The sequence below is a fragment of the Rutidosis leptorrhynchoides genome, chromosome 4 (assembly GCF_046630445.1).
Source record: "Rutidosis leptorrhynchoides isolate AG116_Rl617_1_P2 chromosome 4, CSIRO_AGI_Rlap_v1, whole genome shotgun sequence".
Lineage (NCBI taxonomy): Eukaryota > Viridiplantae > Streptophyta > Magnoliopsida > Asterales > Asteraceae > Rutidosis > Rutidosis leptorrhynchoides.
Window position 1 is genome coordinate 203,753,755 of NC_092336.1, and position 15,107 is coordinate 203,768,861.

Genomic DNA, 15,107 nt, shown 5'->3' on the forward strand with positions numbered 1-15,107 from the left:
AACCACTCTTTTTCGGTTACTTTATGGTAAAGCATGTCATCTCCCGGTGGAGATTGAACACAAAGCTTTTTGGGCTCTCAAAACGAGCAATCTTGATCTTAAGGAGGCGGGATGCCTTCGTTTGAGCCAATTAAATGAGTTAGAGGAATTGAGGCTCGATGCTTATGAAAATTCATTGATTAGTAAGGAGAGGACGAAGAAGTGGCACGATAGTCGTTTAAAAGATCCTAAGGAATTTAAGGAAAGGGATCGTGTGCTTTGTTTCAATTCACGGTTTCGTTTGTTTTCCGGAAAGTTAAAGTCTAAGTGGTCGGGACCATTTATTATTCGTAAGGTTTATCCCCATGGGGCGGTTGATTTAGTTAATTCGAAGGGGGAAGAGTTTAAGGTGAACGGCCATCGGATCAAACATTATGTCGATGGACCGCAAGAGGTGGACGATGAGATTAAACTCATCTTTACCTCTAACGACGCGTGAAAATCGTGATTATAATCTTTGTTGTAGAGTTTGTATAATATTTTTGTAGTTTTGTATATTTCATGCTTGAAGCAGGTACAATATGATCATTGGTTAAGACATTGGATTCGGGAAATTGTGTTTTTGTTTGAAAAAAAGTTAAAAATTTTAAGGGAAAATCCGCCTGTTTTTGGAGAGCCCACGGCGCGGGTTAACTCATGTTTTGCAGGTCGAGGGTTTTAAATATTTCAGGGGATTTTGGTGTTTTAAGCCGCGGCGCGGCTGGTTGGCCCGCGGCGCGGCCCGTGACTGAAGGAAATTCCTAACTCGTTTTTTTTATAAAAGGAAACGGGTCAAACCTGACCCAATGGCTATACCCGACGGGAATTTAGGTTATTTAGGGTTATTTGCTGTTTGAAAAACACACTTATCTTTTCTTATTCAAGCACGATTCAAAAACCTCTCAAACCCTAATCTTTAATCTTAAATTTTGCTTAAATTTCTTCATCAAATCTCTAATCTATGGCATCAAAGGTCCGATTTTGACTTTCTTTATCTTGTTCTTGCCTAATTGCATGCTTATTTGTTGTTTAAATTCGGATTAGGTTGAGAATTAGTGTGGGGTTGTTAATTTTGGTCTTGAATGCTTAAATTAATCATGGGTATTTGTTGAATATGATTAGTATGTATGAAATTCATAATCTTTTTGTGTTTTTGATGCATATCTTTGATTCTAGGGTTCATGGTTTATTTGATTTCGAATTAGAGATAAGTAATTGGGAAAAATTGGTTATGGGTCTTGTTAATTATGGTTTGACTTGAATGATAAGTGTGGGGTGTGTCAATTTGGCCGGGTTATTAGGGTTCTAGTCTTAATTGAATGGTTTTCTTAGAATTAATTTGCTTTTATATGATATAGATACCATGATATTGATGCTATGATGACTTGGTGCTAGCTTGTTTGTTGAATTTTGGATTGAATTGCTAAATTTGGAGTTAAAATTATCTTTCCACTTAATGTGAATTGCATCAAACATCTTAAGTGTGTGTTGAGTTGTTACTAATGATGGATTATTGTTCGAGTACTTGGAAAAGATGATTTGTTATGGGTGATACTTTGTGATCTTAATGTTGGTCATAATTGATTAATGTTTGTGGAAGTTTGTTGATCAAGGTTGACTTATGCTTGAAATGTGGATTGTTTTGAATATGAGCAGGGACTAATCTTTAATGCTAATGACAATGTTTGCTTTTGTGTTTTGTTTGTTTGGTGTTTGTTAATACAGAAGCAAAGAATCTCAAATGCTCAAAGGGAGGAAGAAAGACTTTTGAAAATTCAACCAATCCTGAAAATTGGTTACAAGCGTTAAGGGATGATGAAGAGTATGCCGTAAGGTTTGGATATATTAGAAGGCGTCTCATCACCGGTACTTGGTATTTAGACTGGGCCCCGCTAGAACAAGCGGGAAGACATTTGAGAACTCATCTCCAAGAGGTGCTTACATGCGTAAAACAGCCGGGGAACCATTTCATTCACGCATGGGAGCAAGCTTTTATGTGTACGGATGTTATTTATGATGAATTGGTGTGGGAATTCTTTTCCACATTGACTTTTAATCCACGTCGTGTAGTTTCGGATACGAGTTTCTTACAATTTCGCTTAGGAGGGATGGATAGGGAGATGAGTAGGTTTGATCTTTGTCAAGCATTAAATTTGTACCCCGACATGGATGATTTTATTTTAGAACAGTATTTGGGAGAAACTAAATTTTATGGTGCCAAGTTCTTTAATGCTCAACAATATTGGTATCAGCTGAGTAGGAAGAACCCATTTGTGTCTAGTGAATCAAAGGGGTCGGATATTCGTGACAAAGATGCTAGATTGATTCAGAGATTATTGGGTTGCACATTTTGTGCACGAGTAAATGGGTATGATAAAGTGACGAATCATGATTTGTGGTCCATTTATATGATTATGCATGGACAGTTTGCTGACTTGGCTAATCTTGTGGGTGAGTATTTGCGTAAGCATGCGATGGAGAAACAAAAGGCAAAACCACTTTTGGGTGATCATTATGTTACTAAAATTGCTCGGTTTTTCAATATTAACTTCACTCGTACACCGGCTCGTGAGTCAATGAAACCATTCGGGGTTCAATTTTATATTAATGCACAAATTTTGATGTGGAACTCGAATCAGTCTATGTTAGTCAAATATGTTGAGCCGTCTCAACAAGGTGGGGCGAGTGGTAGTGGTGCGCGACATGATGATGATGATGAGGAAGTCGCGACTCGCATCCACGAGTGTTTTTGTTCCGAGTCAGAGGAGCATTATGGTTCGGGTAGTGATCAGCCTTGGGGTGTTTCAGAGACAGTTTGAAATGATTTGGTTTCGAGGGTTGATAATGTTCAAATCGATGTGTCAGATAGATTTAATGATTTTCGGGAAGAACAACGGCCGCATAATGACCGTATGTGGGAAAGTCAGCAGCAGGTCGATGAGAGGTCGGTCGAGTCCTTACATGACCAGCAATGGATTGCTTATGGGAACGATTGGTAAAGGCACAATGCTCGTCTTTTCTACTTCAACTCGGATCATTATTATGGTACTACTGCTCAGACACCCGTGTATTATCGTAGTCCAGTTTGGCCACGAGTGCAAGCCTCGATTTATAGTGAGCATGAAAGGTTGGAAGATGCGCGTCAGAGGTTTCAGCAGCAGTATCCGTACGGCAATTGGCCGTATGATGTTTTCAGTGAGGAGGGCCTGCAAGCCCAATGATCATGTTGTATTTTGTTTGCAAACTTTTCATTTGGTCTGTACTTGAATAATTATATTCTCTGATTGTGTACTTTGAAACTTATTTGAGGGACAAGGCGTTTCGGCATCGGGTGGTGCCACCTTGTCCTGTTTATGTAGTTTTCTTTTGTTTTTATTTTTCTTAGGTTTGTTGGTGAAACGATTTTCAAGTCTGGCATTAAGTTCAGCAAAACCGCATGAGTGATGATATTGGTGTAAGGATCGGGAATGGACAATGTTCTTATGCTGGCAGTCAGTTCAGCGCCATCTGTCACTGTCATTCCACGATCAGTGGTTAACTCGATAAGTTTTTTATTTTTCTTACCCTTTCGATTTTTTATCTAATTTTTATTTCAAGTGATGGGGACATTACTCGATCTCAAGTGTGGGGTGAGGATGTAAAATCTCTCGGGTTGGTTGTTAATGAAATCATCATATTAGTTTTGATCTTAAAAGACTTGATGTTTCACGGGTTTTAGTCGTAAAAAAAATTGAAAAATTTAGGGGAAAATAAAAAAAAAGAGAAAAGTTAGAGAAAAAGAAAAAAAAAATAGAAAACCAATTGAAAATTCGGCCAAAACTATTGTTTATGATATGGCTTGGTATTTTATGGCATATTTCGTGATTTCAAAGAAGCCAAAATTGTCCCACATGTTCATTATCTTGGACATGAAATCCTACGAGTTCGGGGAACTCAATAGTAGGTCACCTGTACCAAACGGGTGTAAACCGTGAGAGAGTGGTGATTGCATAGCGTGATTGTGACCGAATCACGTGCCAGATCAAAAACTTTTGGTTACTTGGTATAGCAGACTTCCGAAACTATATCATTTTATTATTACATCATTTAATGGTGTGATACTGTGGGAAGAGGAGCCTAGAGCTTCACCAGTGTTGTCCTTTTTAGGAACAATAGCTACGTGCTTGTGTTTGCTTAGACAACACAACCCATAGCCAAAAGCTATGGCACCCAAAGGTTTTTGGGATTTAAACCGAATGTCAATTGAAATAGATTGACATTCCCGAGTGAGTCAGATCCACTCATTAAGAAAGTAAAGTCTTCCGACCGTTTCACTTGGTACGTATACCTCTTAAGCTGTACCATTTCATTACCCATCATTTCACGATGAGGTACTGTTAGAGGTGAAAGTCTTGAACTTTCGAAACATGTTCATTATTTTGAATGTGAAATCCTACATGAACATTAAATTTCATACGTAGGTCACTTGCACCAAGGCGAGTATCAACCGTATGAACGGTGATAGTAGCGTGTGGTCGAAACCGGGCCATGCACTAGATCGAAAACTTTAACAGGGTGATCCTCATTGTTTCTCTTAACAAGGACAATGTTGCGTCCAACCACTTAATTTAACCACACAGGATGTATCCATTCCATCCTAAAGGGAGTCAAGTCTCCGGAACGACACACTTGCTGATTTGTTTCAAAAGTTGTAGTCCAGACCAGTTGTAGGGTGACGAAAAATTTGAAAAGTCATTGCTAAAATCGACTGGAAATCTACCAGGCCTCAACGTCAAACAGGGAAACTGGTAGTCAAAGCTTATCTCAATGATGGAGATTTACTAGCCAAATGGGAAGCGCACCATGATACACAAAAATGTCAGTGATTGATCAGATTCCCAGTGAATAACCTCTGGAAAGGTAAGATATCAGCTTTTAAGCCTGATGAACCTCAATCTTTATGGTTGACTTAACGGATTAGATGATTACCTCATAATTATCGATGATATTCGGACGTAATGTGGTATCCTCCTAAGCTACGTTATTTTCTTACCACCATCTCGCGATGTTAGATACTGTGGGAGGCATTGGCTTGATCAATCTTGGGGTAGCCCGTAGAGTTCTTTGGTTCGAAGGTTTCACTTTCTCGGCTCATGGTTTCCACTTGTATCCACGTTCTATATTTGAAGACATTATCAGGTTCGGGATTCTCTACATTTATTTGGATTACATATTTGGTGCACGTTGTTCGGGTTAGTATTATTATTGTGCCGATATTCTATTTGGGGATGTTGGAGATTTTGGGATTACAAGTGGAAGCCACATTGTTGATATGTTCTCTTAAAACCGTACCCATGCTAGTTTCTCTTTTGGTTTATATTCATTGGCTCTACTTACACTTATGAAGACGTTACCATTTAGTAGAAGATTATCTTCAAGTCGACTTTGCTTGAGGACAAGCAAGACTCTAGTGTGGGGTGATTTGATATTGCGCATTTCTCATATATTTATCATGGCAATATCCGTCATTTTTAGTCCATTCGGATACGGTTTTGGTCTTTATTCGCGATAATTGGGAAGATTATGACTTGAGAGTCGAGAAGATCTTTTGTATGCCTTTTTGATTCTTTTGAAGTATGTTATATGTTATTGTATCAGAGTTGCCTTAATATGATGAAGCAAATTGGGTTTGGGCACTTTTATGGTGAAAAAATGAAGAGGAATTCTTGGCTGTATTAAGCCCCGGCAGCGGCGCCAAAAACTTGATGTGTAAAATCACGTCTATAATTTATATAATGGGAAATACCGGTTAAAAGGATTACTACACACTGACGGGCAGTGTAACCGATCGTGCAATAGTATAAAGTTGATAAATTCGTCAATCGTTCAAGATCAAGATTTCAATTAGGTTTAACTCTTATCAACAATAATGAATTATCTTAATTGTTTGTTTTTGATTTCTATTGTTGCCATGGTTATTGGCTAAGTTATTTAATGTTTGTCTAGACTTATAAACCTATGTGTTGGATGCTACTTATCTAGGGATGGCGCCCGCGGGTAACGGGCACGGGTTCTATATACCCGCGACCCGCCCGTCGGGTTTCTTTTTTGCACGTTGAGACCCGTTACCCGCCCACGGGTAAAACCTTTTCGCCCATGCCCGTGACCCGCTGATACCCGTGACCCGCGGGTAATATTAATATACAACTTTTTATTAGAAAATTCAAATAATTTTGTTAATTATAAAATCATATGTACAAGCTATATGTATAATGACGTAAAAATTAACTTTTTTACTTGTATATAATATTATATATTTAATCATTATTCAAATACTAGTAATGTAACTTTTAAATTTAATCAAAATTGTAAGTATTAATTAGTGGATATTAAGAAAAGTCTCATGTATTCACGGGTCGGGTTTTACCCGCAACGGTTAGTATATACCCGCGACCCGCCCGTGACCCGTCGGCGGGTATAAATTTTTACCCGTACCCGTGCCCGCAGGTAAGATTTAATGATTTTACCCACCCATCGCGGATCGGGTACCCGCGGGTCACGGGTTTTTTCTCGCCCATTGCCATCCCTAACTTATCAATTATTCGTTTAATTTATGATGATTTGAGGTTTGAATTAAAGAACGATTCTTATTAAAGCTAGACTTTTCGATTCAATTGGTTGTGTACTTGTTTGATAGAACGAGAGTTCATTAATTTAATACAATAATTTACAATTGGTTTGTCTTAATTGATTGTTTGCTTACTCGGAGACGAGAGTAAATTGAATTCAAAAGGCTAGACGAAATAGGGGTGAATTATACGCAACGAGAGTTGGTGTGATTGTGATTCGAGTCTTCATATCAGTCGAAATATTTGGTCACAATTAGGAGGTCTTAGGCTACGGGGAATTCCGTGTCGTGTAATCTTAATTGATGTGTTTGCGCTGGGAAATTCCAGGTGAAACGACTAGATAATTCACATAAGTTAGATAATAACTGGGACTTAATCTAAACGCATCGAATACTAGGTGTAAAAGGTCTAGACAAGCATTCGTTCTCCTATTTGTTTACAACTATCTTATTTTTACTCGTTTGTTTGCTTTAAAGCTTAAACTTAAAAATCCAAAAATATTGTCTTTTACTTTTGATCTATCCTTGATTTGGCTAATCGTTAAATAGCCACAAACAAATTATCTCGTACTTTAAATTTCCATAGATTAACTTAGTTTATTTCATTAGTTGCAATCTTAATTTTTTACGTGTGAACTGTGTTTGGAACGATCTTGGATTTACCAACTTTATACTATTGCACGATCCGGTACACTGCCCGTTAGTGTGTAGTAATCCTTTTAACCGGTATTTCCCATTATATAAATTATAGACGCGATTTTACACATCAGTATCATATAATATGCAGTTTGGACGATTTCAACTGCTTCATTTTGACAAATTTTACAAAATTCAGAGTAGTGTTCGATAAATAAATGAAGAAGAGAAGTTAAGAACATATATAAACCTCGTATACAAACCTCATCTGAAGTAGCAGGAGCACCATATTTGTAGCTTTAGTAGTTGGCGTAATTCTATTTGCAGGTAGCCTCTCACTTTTCACCATTGCCACTGCATACTGTTAAAACCCCTTCTCAGAAGTAGAAAGAAACTAAATTAAAGAAAATGTAATGAATCTAACTCATGTCTTGACTACATAACCGTTATGATACATGTGTACTTTAAGTCACATAACCGTTAACCAAAAAAAGGGGGAAATGGAAATACCCTATTTTTTTCTTAATCTAAACGCATCCAATACTAGGTGTAAAAGGTCTAGACAAGCATTCGTTCTCCTATTTGTTTACAACTATCTTATTTTTACTCGTTTGTTTGCTTTAAAGCTTAAACTTAAAAACCCAAAAATATTGTCTTTTACTTTTGATCTATCCTTGATTTGGCTAATCGTTAAATAGCCACAAACAAATTATCTCGTACTTTAAATTTCCATAGATTAACTTAGTTTATTTCATTAGTTGCAATCTTAATTTTTTATGTGTGAACTGTCCGTGGAACGATCTTGGATTTACCAACTTTATACTATTGCACGATCGGGTACACTGCCCGTTAGTGTGTAGTAATCCTTTTAACCGGTATTTCCCATTATATAAATTATAGACGCGATTTTACACATCAGTGAGTATCATATAATATGCAGTTTGGACGATTTCAACTGCTTCATTTTGACAAATTTTACGAAATTCAGAGTGTTCGATAAATAAATGAAGAAGAGAAGTTAAGAACATATATAAACCTCGTATACAAACCTCATCTGAAGTAGCAGGAGCACCATATTTGTAGCTTTAGTAGTTGGCGTAATTCTATTTGCAGGTAGCCTCTCACTTTTCACCATTGCCACTGCATACTGTTAAAACCCCTTCTCAGAAGTAGAAAGAAACTAAATTAAAAAAAATGTAATGAATCTAACTCATGTCTTGACTACATAACCGTTATGATACATCTATACTTCACATAACCGTTAACCAAAAAAAGGGGGAAATGGAAATACCCTATTTTTTTATATGTGAGAGCACTTGATAACAACAAGAACGGAAGTGTTTGATTAAACCACAATCAACCTGTATCATTAAGAACCTATAAATTATCAACAACAACAACATTGTCATACCTCTTGACAATATCATAATCTCAACTAATGAAAACATAAAGGAAAAATTACACGTCCTTATAGTGGAATTGAAGCATGAACCCTATCATAAATATCATTTAATGGCAAACCGACCCATCATAAATATCCCAAAAATCCCTTAAAAGAAAGAAGGATAAAAGATAACGTAAGCATAACATCATCAATATTCCATATTAGATAATGATGCACAAAATTATTAGGTTTTCATGGATAAAAAGTTTATTTTTATGAAATTTTGTACATCAACATGTAAGATTTTAAACATCAATGTGGTAAGTTTGAAACCTGCAACAATTGATAAGTCTATAAGTAAAAGTTCCTAGCATATTACCTTCTTTTTGTTTAAGTTAAACTTAAACTTAAACAAATACCTTTGAGCTCAAGTACAAAATGCTAACAATATGATAAAAACATATATATTAGAAAAAAAATATAAGCATACACCTAAACAAAAAAACAACAATTGAAGCAATCCAAGAGTCAAACGAATAGAAAGTTTACATTTCAAATAAAAAACTGTCACTTGCAACAATCGCAGCCAAATTCATCAGGTAAAGACCATAGCAAGCAAATACATGTAAAAATTGAGGGGGAAATGAAAAAAATCAAATAACTAAAAATACATACCATCAATATGTTGGAATGACATATTTAGAGCATCTAGAACATTGAGGGACAATTTCAGTTTTATCACCTGAAAACCTAATTTGTACTTTCAGAATTAACACCGGAGACTTCAAAAGCGTAAGATAAAAACAAATTACTATTATAGCTTAGATGGCGTTTTAATTTGGTTTTTCATGTTGACATGCCCTTACATAGCTGGGCACGAAGAATCAAATGGGTTTTATATCAACCATTTTAAATTAAATGACCTGTAACATGGAAAATGCACACACATATCCACCATCCACCATATAATATAATATAATACTCTATATAATATAATGATAATGATGTTTTAATTTTAAAAAGTACCTAAAGCTTTCTTGATTGAGCTTCTGCTTTAGCATTTTGAAGGTCCACCCAAGTTTGAATATTTGCTTCTTCTCTTTGGTATCTACATACATGTATACATATAGTTAATAACCAACCAAAAGTTAAATATTTTCATCCACAAACATTATAATAATCATATTTTAATCATTAATCAGAACGATGAACATGATTAAGCATGCTAACCTAAGGTGTGATTTAATCTTTTGTTCTTCTTCCCCTAAGGTTTAGTAGGGTCATGGTTGTTGAATAGAATATCCAGAACTGTTATCAGCAGCTGAAAGAAGGAAACAAATTATTAAGACACAATGTTTAGGTAAATAGACACATTAACTTGAAATCATGAAACAAACAAACAAAACCACTCACAAATTGTCAACATATCAACATTGTCGACACAAAGTTTAGGTAAACATTGTCGACACAATGTATAGGCGAACATTACCAACACCAAACGACAATAAGCGACATGAAACATCTTAAAAATAGATAACGAACTAAAAAAGAAGAAACTGGTAACAGTAACATTACATATACAGTGAAATCTAAAGCGACAGAGGGATCAGCTGTAGTACCGCTACAATTACTTGTCCTCTGTTTTTTTCTATATGACATTATACTAAACAAAGCTAACAACCCACATCTAAACATATTAACCATCATAATCAAGCATAACCCATAATCAGCAGCAATTATAAAGCAAAAAGCCAATTATAAAGCAAAAAACCAATAAAAAATCAATAAGCAATAACAAAACAAAATAGGTGACTAAATCCACTCATGAAACAACACAGATGAGAAACACAATCGAAAAGCAATAAGAACTTAAAAACAATCGGTAACGAAACCAAGGCTCGGATAAATGTGACCATTTTTTTTTTCTAATAACCCTGGTAACCCAACAGCTATAGCACCAGAAAAATACATGCTCTGCTTGTATTCTTCTTCTGGACAAATGTTGCAATCCAACATAAATTAGTTGTGCAAGCAGACATAAGTTAACTAACAAATTTATCAATATTATCATATTCATCAGCACATAATATTAAAAACAGATATAGGAACTTCAATTAGGAAACAATAAGGAGTAAGTTATAATAACCATGCTAGATACTCCGTAATAGGTAGTTAATTTATCTAACTTGGATATCACTTTTTTCCGAAACAAAAATAAGCAACAAACAAATGATAAATCGAAAATAACAAACGAAAAAGAAATCAAACCCTACAGGTTCATCAATCGCTTCAGAGGGCCAAAATCGCATAATTACGGATCCGAATAAGAACGGTATGAAACCCTAATTTGTACCATATGCCTGCTTCAAATTTTTTGTGCCATCCACAAATAAGATAGAATGAAGGAGAGTATGAAGAAGAGGTTGAGGTCAATAGCTTAGAACCCTAATCTGTGTCCTTACATCTTCAATCGCGAGAAAGATCGGAAGGTGGAGAATATGCGTTTTTGTCTGTGGTGTAGATAAATAGGCGAGCGTTAAATGTAGCTTTAAGCTTTTCTGTTAATAAAACGACCTTACATCTTCAATCGCGAGAAACATCGGAAGATGAAGAAGATGCGTTTGAGTCTCTGGTGTAAATAAATAGGCGAGCGTTAAATGTCGTTTTGAGCTTTTCTATTAATAAAACGACCAAAGTCTGGGTAACATTTAGTATTAGCTAGTGTTCGAACCCTCGCTTCGCGCCGGGGGTTCGGTTTTAATGTATTTTATTACGTTTAGTTTGTAAAAAAAAATTTGTGGCTAACGATGATGTCGTTGAAGCGCAACTCGAGTCGAACTAAAAGGTATAACCCGTGAAAGATTAAATGTTATTTAAAATTAACAATATATGTGTATCTCCGTGTTTCGCTATGGAGTTATCGACTTTTAAATATTTGACGGAGAATTAACGTGTATGAAAAGTACCCCAAATATTTAGCGTGTTTTAAAAAGCAGCCGTTTTGCGAATAGCTAGTGACATTGTGTTCCTAAAATTATTTCGAGTTTAACGATGGTGGCGGGAAAATTTAACTCGTTGCGAGTGCGAAGATATGGCCCGTTGAATATTTGAGTGAAGTTTGTTTAAGATTTTTTATGAGAATGGTTAATTGACACTTTACCCCCTGTTTGGGGGGTGGATTTGATTTTTTTGTATAAAGTGTGGGGGTGTTTGTGGTTGAATTTGGGAGGAAAAAATGGCAAAAAGTCGAAAATACCTCTGGATACTATTAATTTCCTCTATGTCTTTTAGAATATATGTATAATATAATGTATAATATAATATAGTAATATAATATCATACGGAGTACTCCGTATTTAGAAATTATATCCGTATTTGTTACAACGTTTCACTCGGTAGATAATTTAAAATTTCATAATTAATATCAACTAGGCCGGGTCCGTCCCGCGCGATGCGGCGGGGGCTTTCGGCCGGCGTATTCATATTTAACGCAGTTTTATTTACAGAATGGCAAACGGCCCATGTGTTATGCTTCGTTGTTCGTTTCGTCGTCTTTAGTATTTTTTTTAAAATCTGTCCAGTTCGAACGTAGTTAGTTTCGTTTTGTTGATAAAATTATTTCGAGCCTAATGGTACTGGCGAAAAAATTTAATCGCGGCTAGCAGGAAGATACGGGCTGTCGTTGTGTTTAGTGTTTTTTAAAAAGTGTCCGTTTTGAACGTAGTTATTATCGTTTTGTTCATAAAATTATTTCGAGTCTGACGGTGCTGTCGGAAAAATTTAATTCGCGGCGAGCGGGAAGATACGGACTGTCGTTGTGTTTAGCGTTTTTTAAAAATTGTCTGTTTCGAACATGGTTAGTTTCGTTTTGTTCGGAAAAATATTTTGAGTTTAACAAAGTGCTTGGTGAAATTTAACTCGGAGCGAGGCGGAAGGTACGGGCTGTCGAAGGGTTTGGGTGAAGTTTTTATTTTAATTTAGGAAATTTACATTTTACCCCTTGAAGTTTGGTGTAATTTTTGCAAGTTGGGTATAGGTGAGGGGGAAGGATGAAAATCAAGTGTGAAAAGGGAGTTGGACTTTTGTTGTTTTTTTTCATGATCGTACGACCAAGTTTGTCATGGCAATTAGTATTTATATAATATATATATATATATATATATATATATATATATATATATATATATATATATATATATATATATATATATATATATATATATATATATATATACATATATACATCCCGCATTTTTCCGTTAATTCATTTTAACGCGCGTCTTTTTTTTTATAGATAATATCTTTCGTTATCTAAATTCGTATCTTTCGTGATTAGCGTTTTAATATTCCGTTATTTAATTTAAACATCTTTCGTTTACTCTCGCGTAATTAAAATAATTCGTTTGGTTAATTCACGCACCAACTTTTAAACTCGAGAAACTAACTTTGTCATTTGGCCAAACAACTAACTAGTAGTTAACTAAGTCAACCACTACCACTCTTCCCCACTCATTTGATTCTCCACCTCCCAAAATATCTCCTACTACTTCCATTTTTCTCCATATTCTTCATAATCACTAATTCATCATCTAAATCAAATCTAGCAAGTAAACATCAAAACAAATTACATATTCGTGATCCTCTCATCATCCTCTTCATTTTGGTACAAATTTCATAGCTTGGGGTAAGCTTTTCAAAATCTCTAATTTTCATAAATTAGACCTTTAAACTTAAAAGTGTGTTAATTAGTGTCTATGGCTCGAGTCTAGCATGAATATGTGAATTATTTGCTCGATCTTGTTATTTTGTATAAACTAGCACGAACTTGAAATGGATGTGTTTAATCTTGAGTTTTGAATGATTAAATGTTGTTTAAATGTTAAAGTTCATGTATTAAATGTGATACTAGCATCGTTAGCTTCGTTTTGGTACGTAGGTTGATTTAGAAAAACTTCGTTAGCATGATTGTTGATTTTATGATTTTTGGTTAGGGTTTGATAGATTTAAAAAAAAACTTTTGATGCATTGAATGCTTGTTAATGTTGTTGATAAGTGTTTAGTTGTAGTGTATGTTTAATTACCTTCGAAACGGCATATCGTATGTGTAGATTGGATTCACGAATCACCATTTGCTTTTTTGAGCTTGAAACGTTAAATAATAATCATTCGGATAGATTTCGGTTATGGTAAATGATGTTTTTGTTTAATGAAATGTTTTTAGTTGTATTCCTCGTTAAATTACCTTTCCAACGATATAAGATACGTGTTTTGAATGTTTACGGTTCATAAGTTATGTTTGTTTGAAGTTTGGTTCGAGCCTACACATGAAACAGCCCAGGCATTCTGTCTAGTGTTAAGCCGCGGCGCGGCTCCTCTAGCCACGGCGCGGCTTAAAGCATGAAAATGGGGCTGTCCAAAATTATCAATTTTCGTTTAATTCTAACTATGTTACGCAACTCCGATTGACATGAAACTTGTTCTAACATGCTCATATATGATTATGAAACTTAGAAAAATTGTTCGTGACCCGACCCGAACACGTTGACTTTTTCGTTGACTTTGACCAAAGTTTGACTTTTAGTCAAACTTAACCAAATACTTATGCAATCGTTCTAACCGTCTTTTATACTTATATCTTGCATGAAACTTGACAACGTGATTCACATGCTACATAATTGAGTCGTAACGAGCCATAAGACTAATTGAACAACTTTGACCGACCGTGTTTACCGATATTGATACAACCTACTTGTTTAGGTCAAGACTAGCATTCATTCATGCACTCGTTTACTTTGTGAAGTACCTTTATACTCGTGCACTCGAGGTGAGATCATAGTCCCATCTTTTCAACAACTTTTATACTTCAAATCATGAGATGAGAAACATATACGGTTTATACTTTTATAGTTTGAACACAAGTACGAAAACAAACATTCCACAGCGAGTTAGAACAAAAAGCCTCAATTCAATTATCATTATTTACACTTGCAGGGTGTAAACGTGAACTTATGTTATGTGATCACATGGGCTTGACGAGCCCTCATTCGGACGGTTCGCTACCGTTAGCGGATGAAATATATTTTAGAGTTTAGTGTATGTTCTAACACTACGTAACAGGGTACAAAACAGTTAAGTTTTGATAATTGGGTGCTCGCGAACGTACTTTTGGAATGCAAACGATTTAGATAATCAACGTTATGGAAATACAAAATCTTGTGGTTCAAAAACAACGTTTACAAATACACCTATGATTTCACCAACGTTTTTCGTTGACGGTTTTCTATATGTTTCTCCGGTTCATATTTGGCTACTTGATACATGCTTCCGCACACTTTGATTACTTGCTTGGGGTCAAGCATACATGCATACGCTAGTGATAGCACCTTTGGATTCAAACTTAAAGCATACATACTTGCGCTATTTATAGCAATCGTGATTTTCAACTTATATTATGTCGCAAGT

At 35.5% G+C, this 15,107-nt stretch overlaps 1 long non-coding RNA gene across 1 annotated transcript; it reads right to left on the reverse strand.

Moving 5' to 3' along the window:
* Positions 1–7,893: 7,893 nt before the first annotated feature.
* On the reverse strand, positions 7,894–11,231 carry LOC139904039 (uncharacterized). Its single transcript, XR_011778632.1, has 6 exons — positions 10,919–11,231; positions 9,876–9,966; positions 9,672–9,753; positions 9,321–9,395; positions 8,553–8,638; positions 7,894–8,408 (listed from the first exon to the last, which is right to left on the reverse strand). It is a non-coding gene; the product is annotated as an uncharacterized lncRNA (long non-coding RNA).
* Between the last annotated feature and the right edge of the window lie 3,876 nt (positions 11,232–15,107).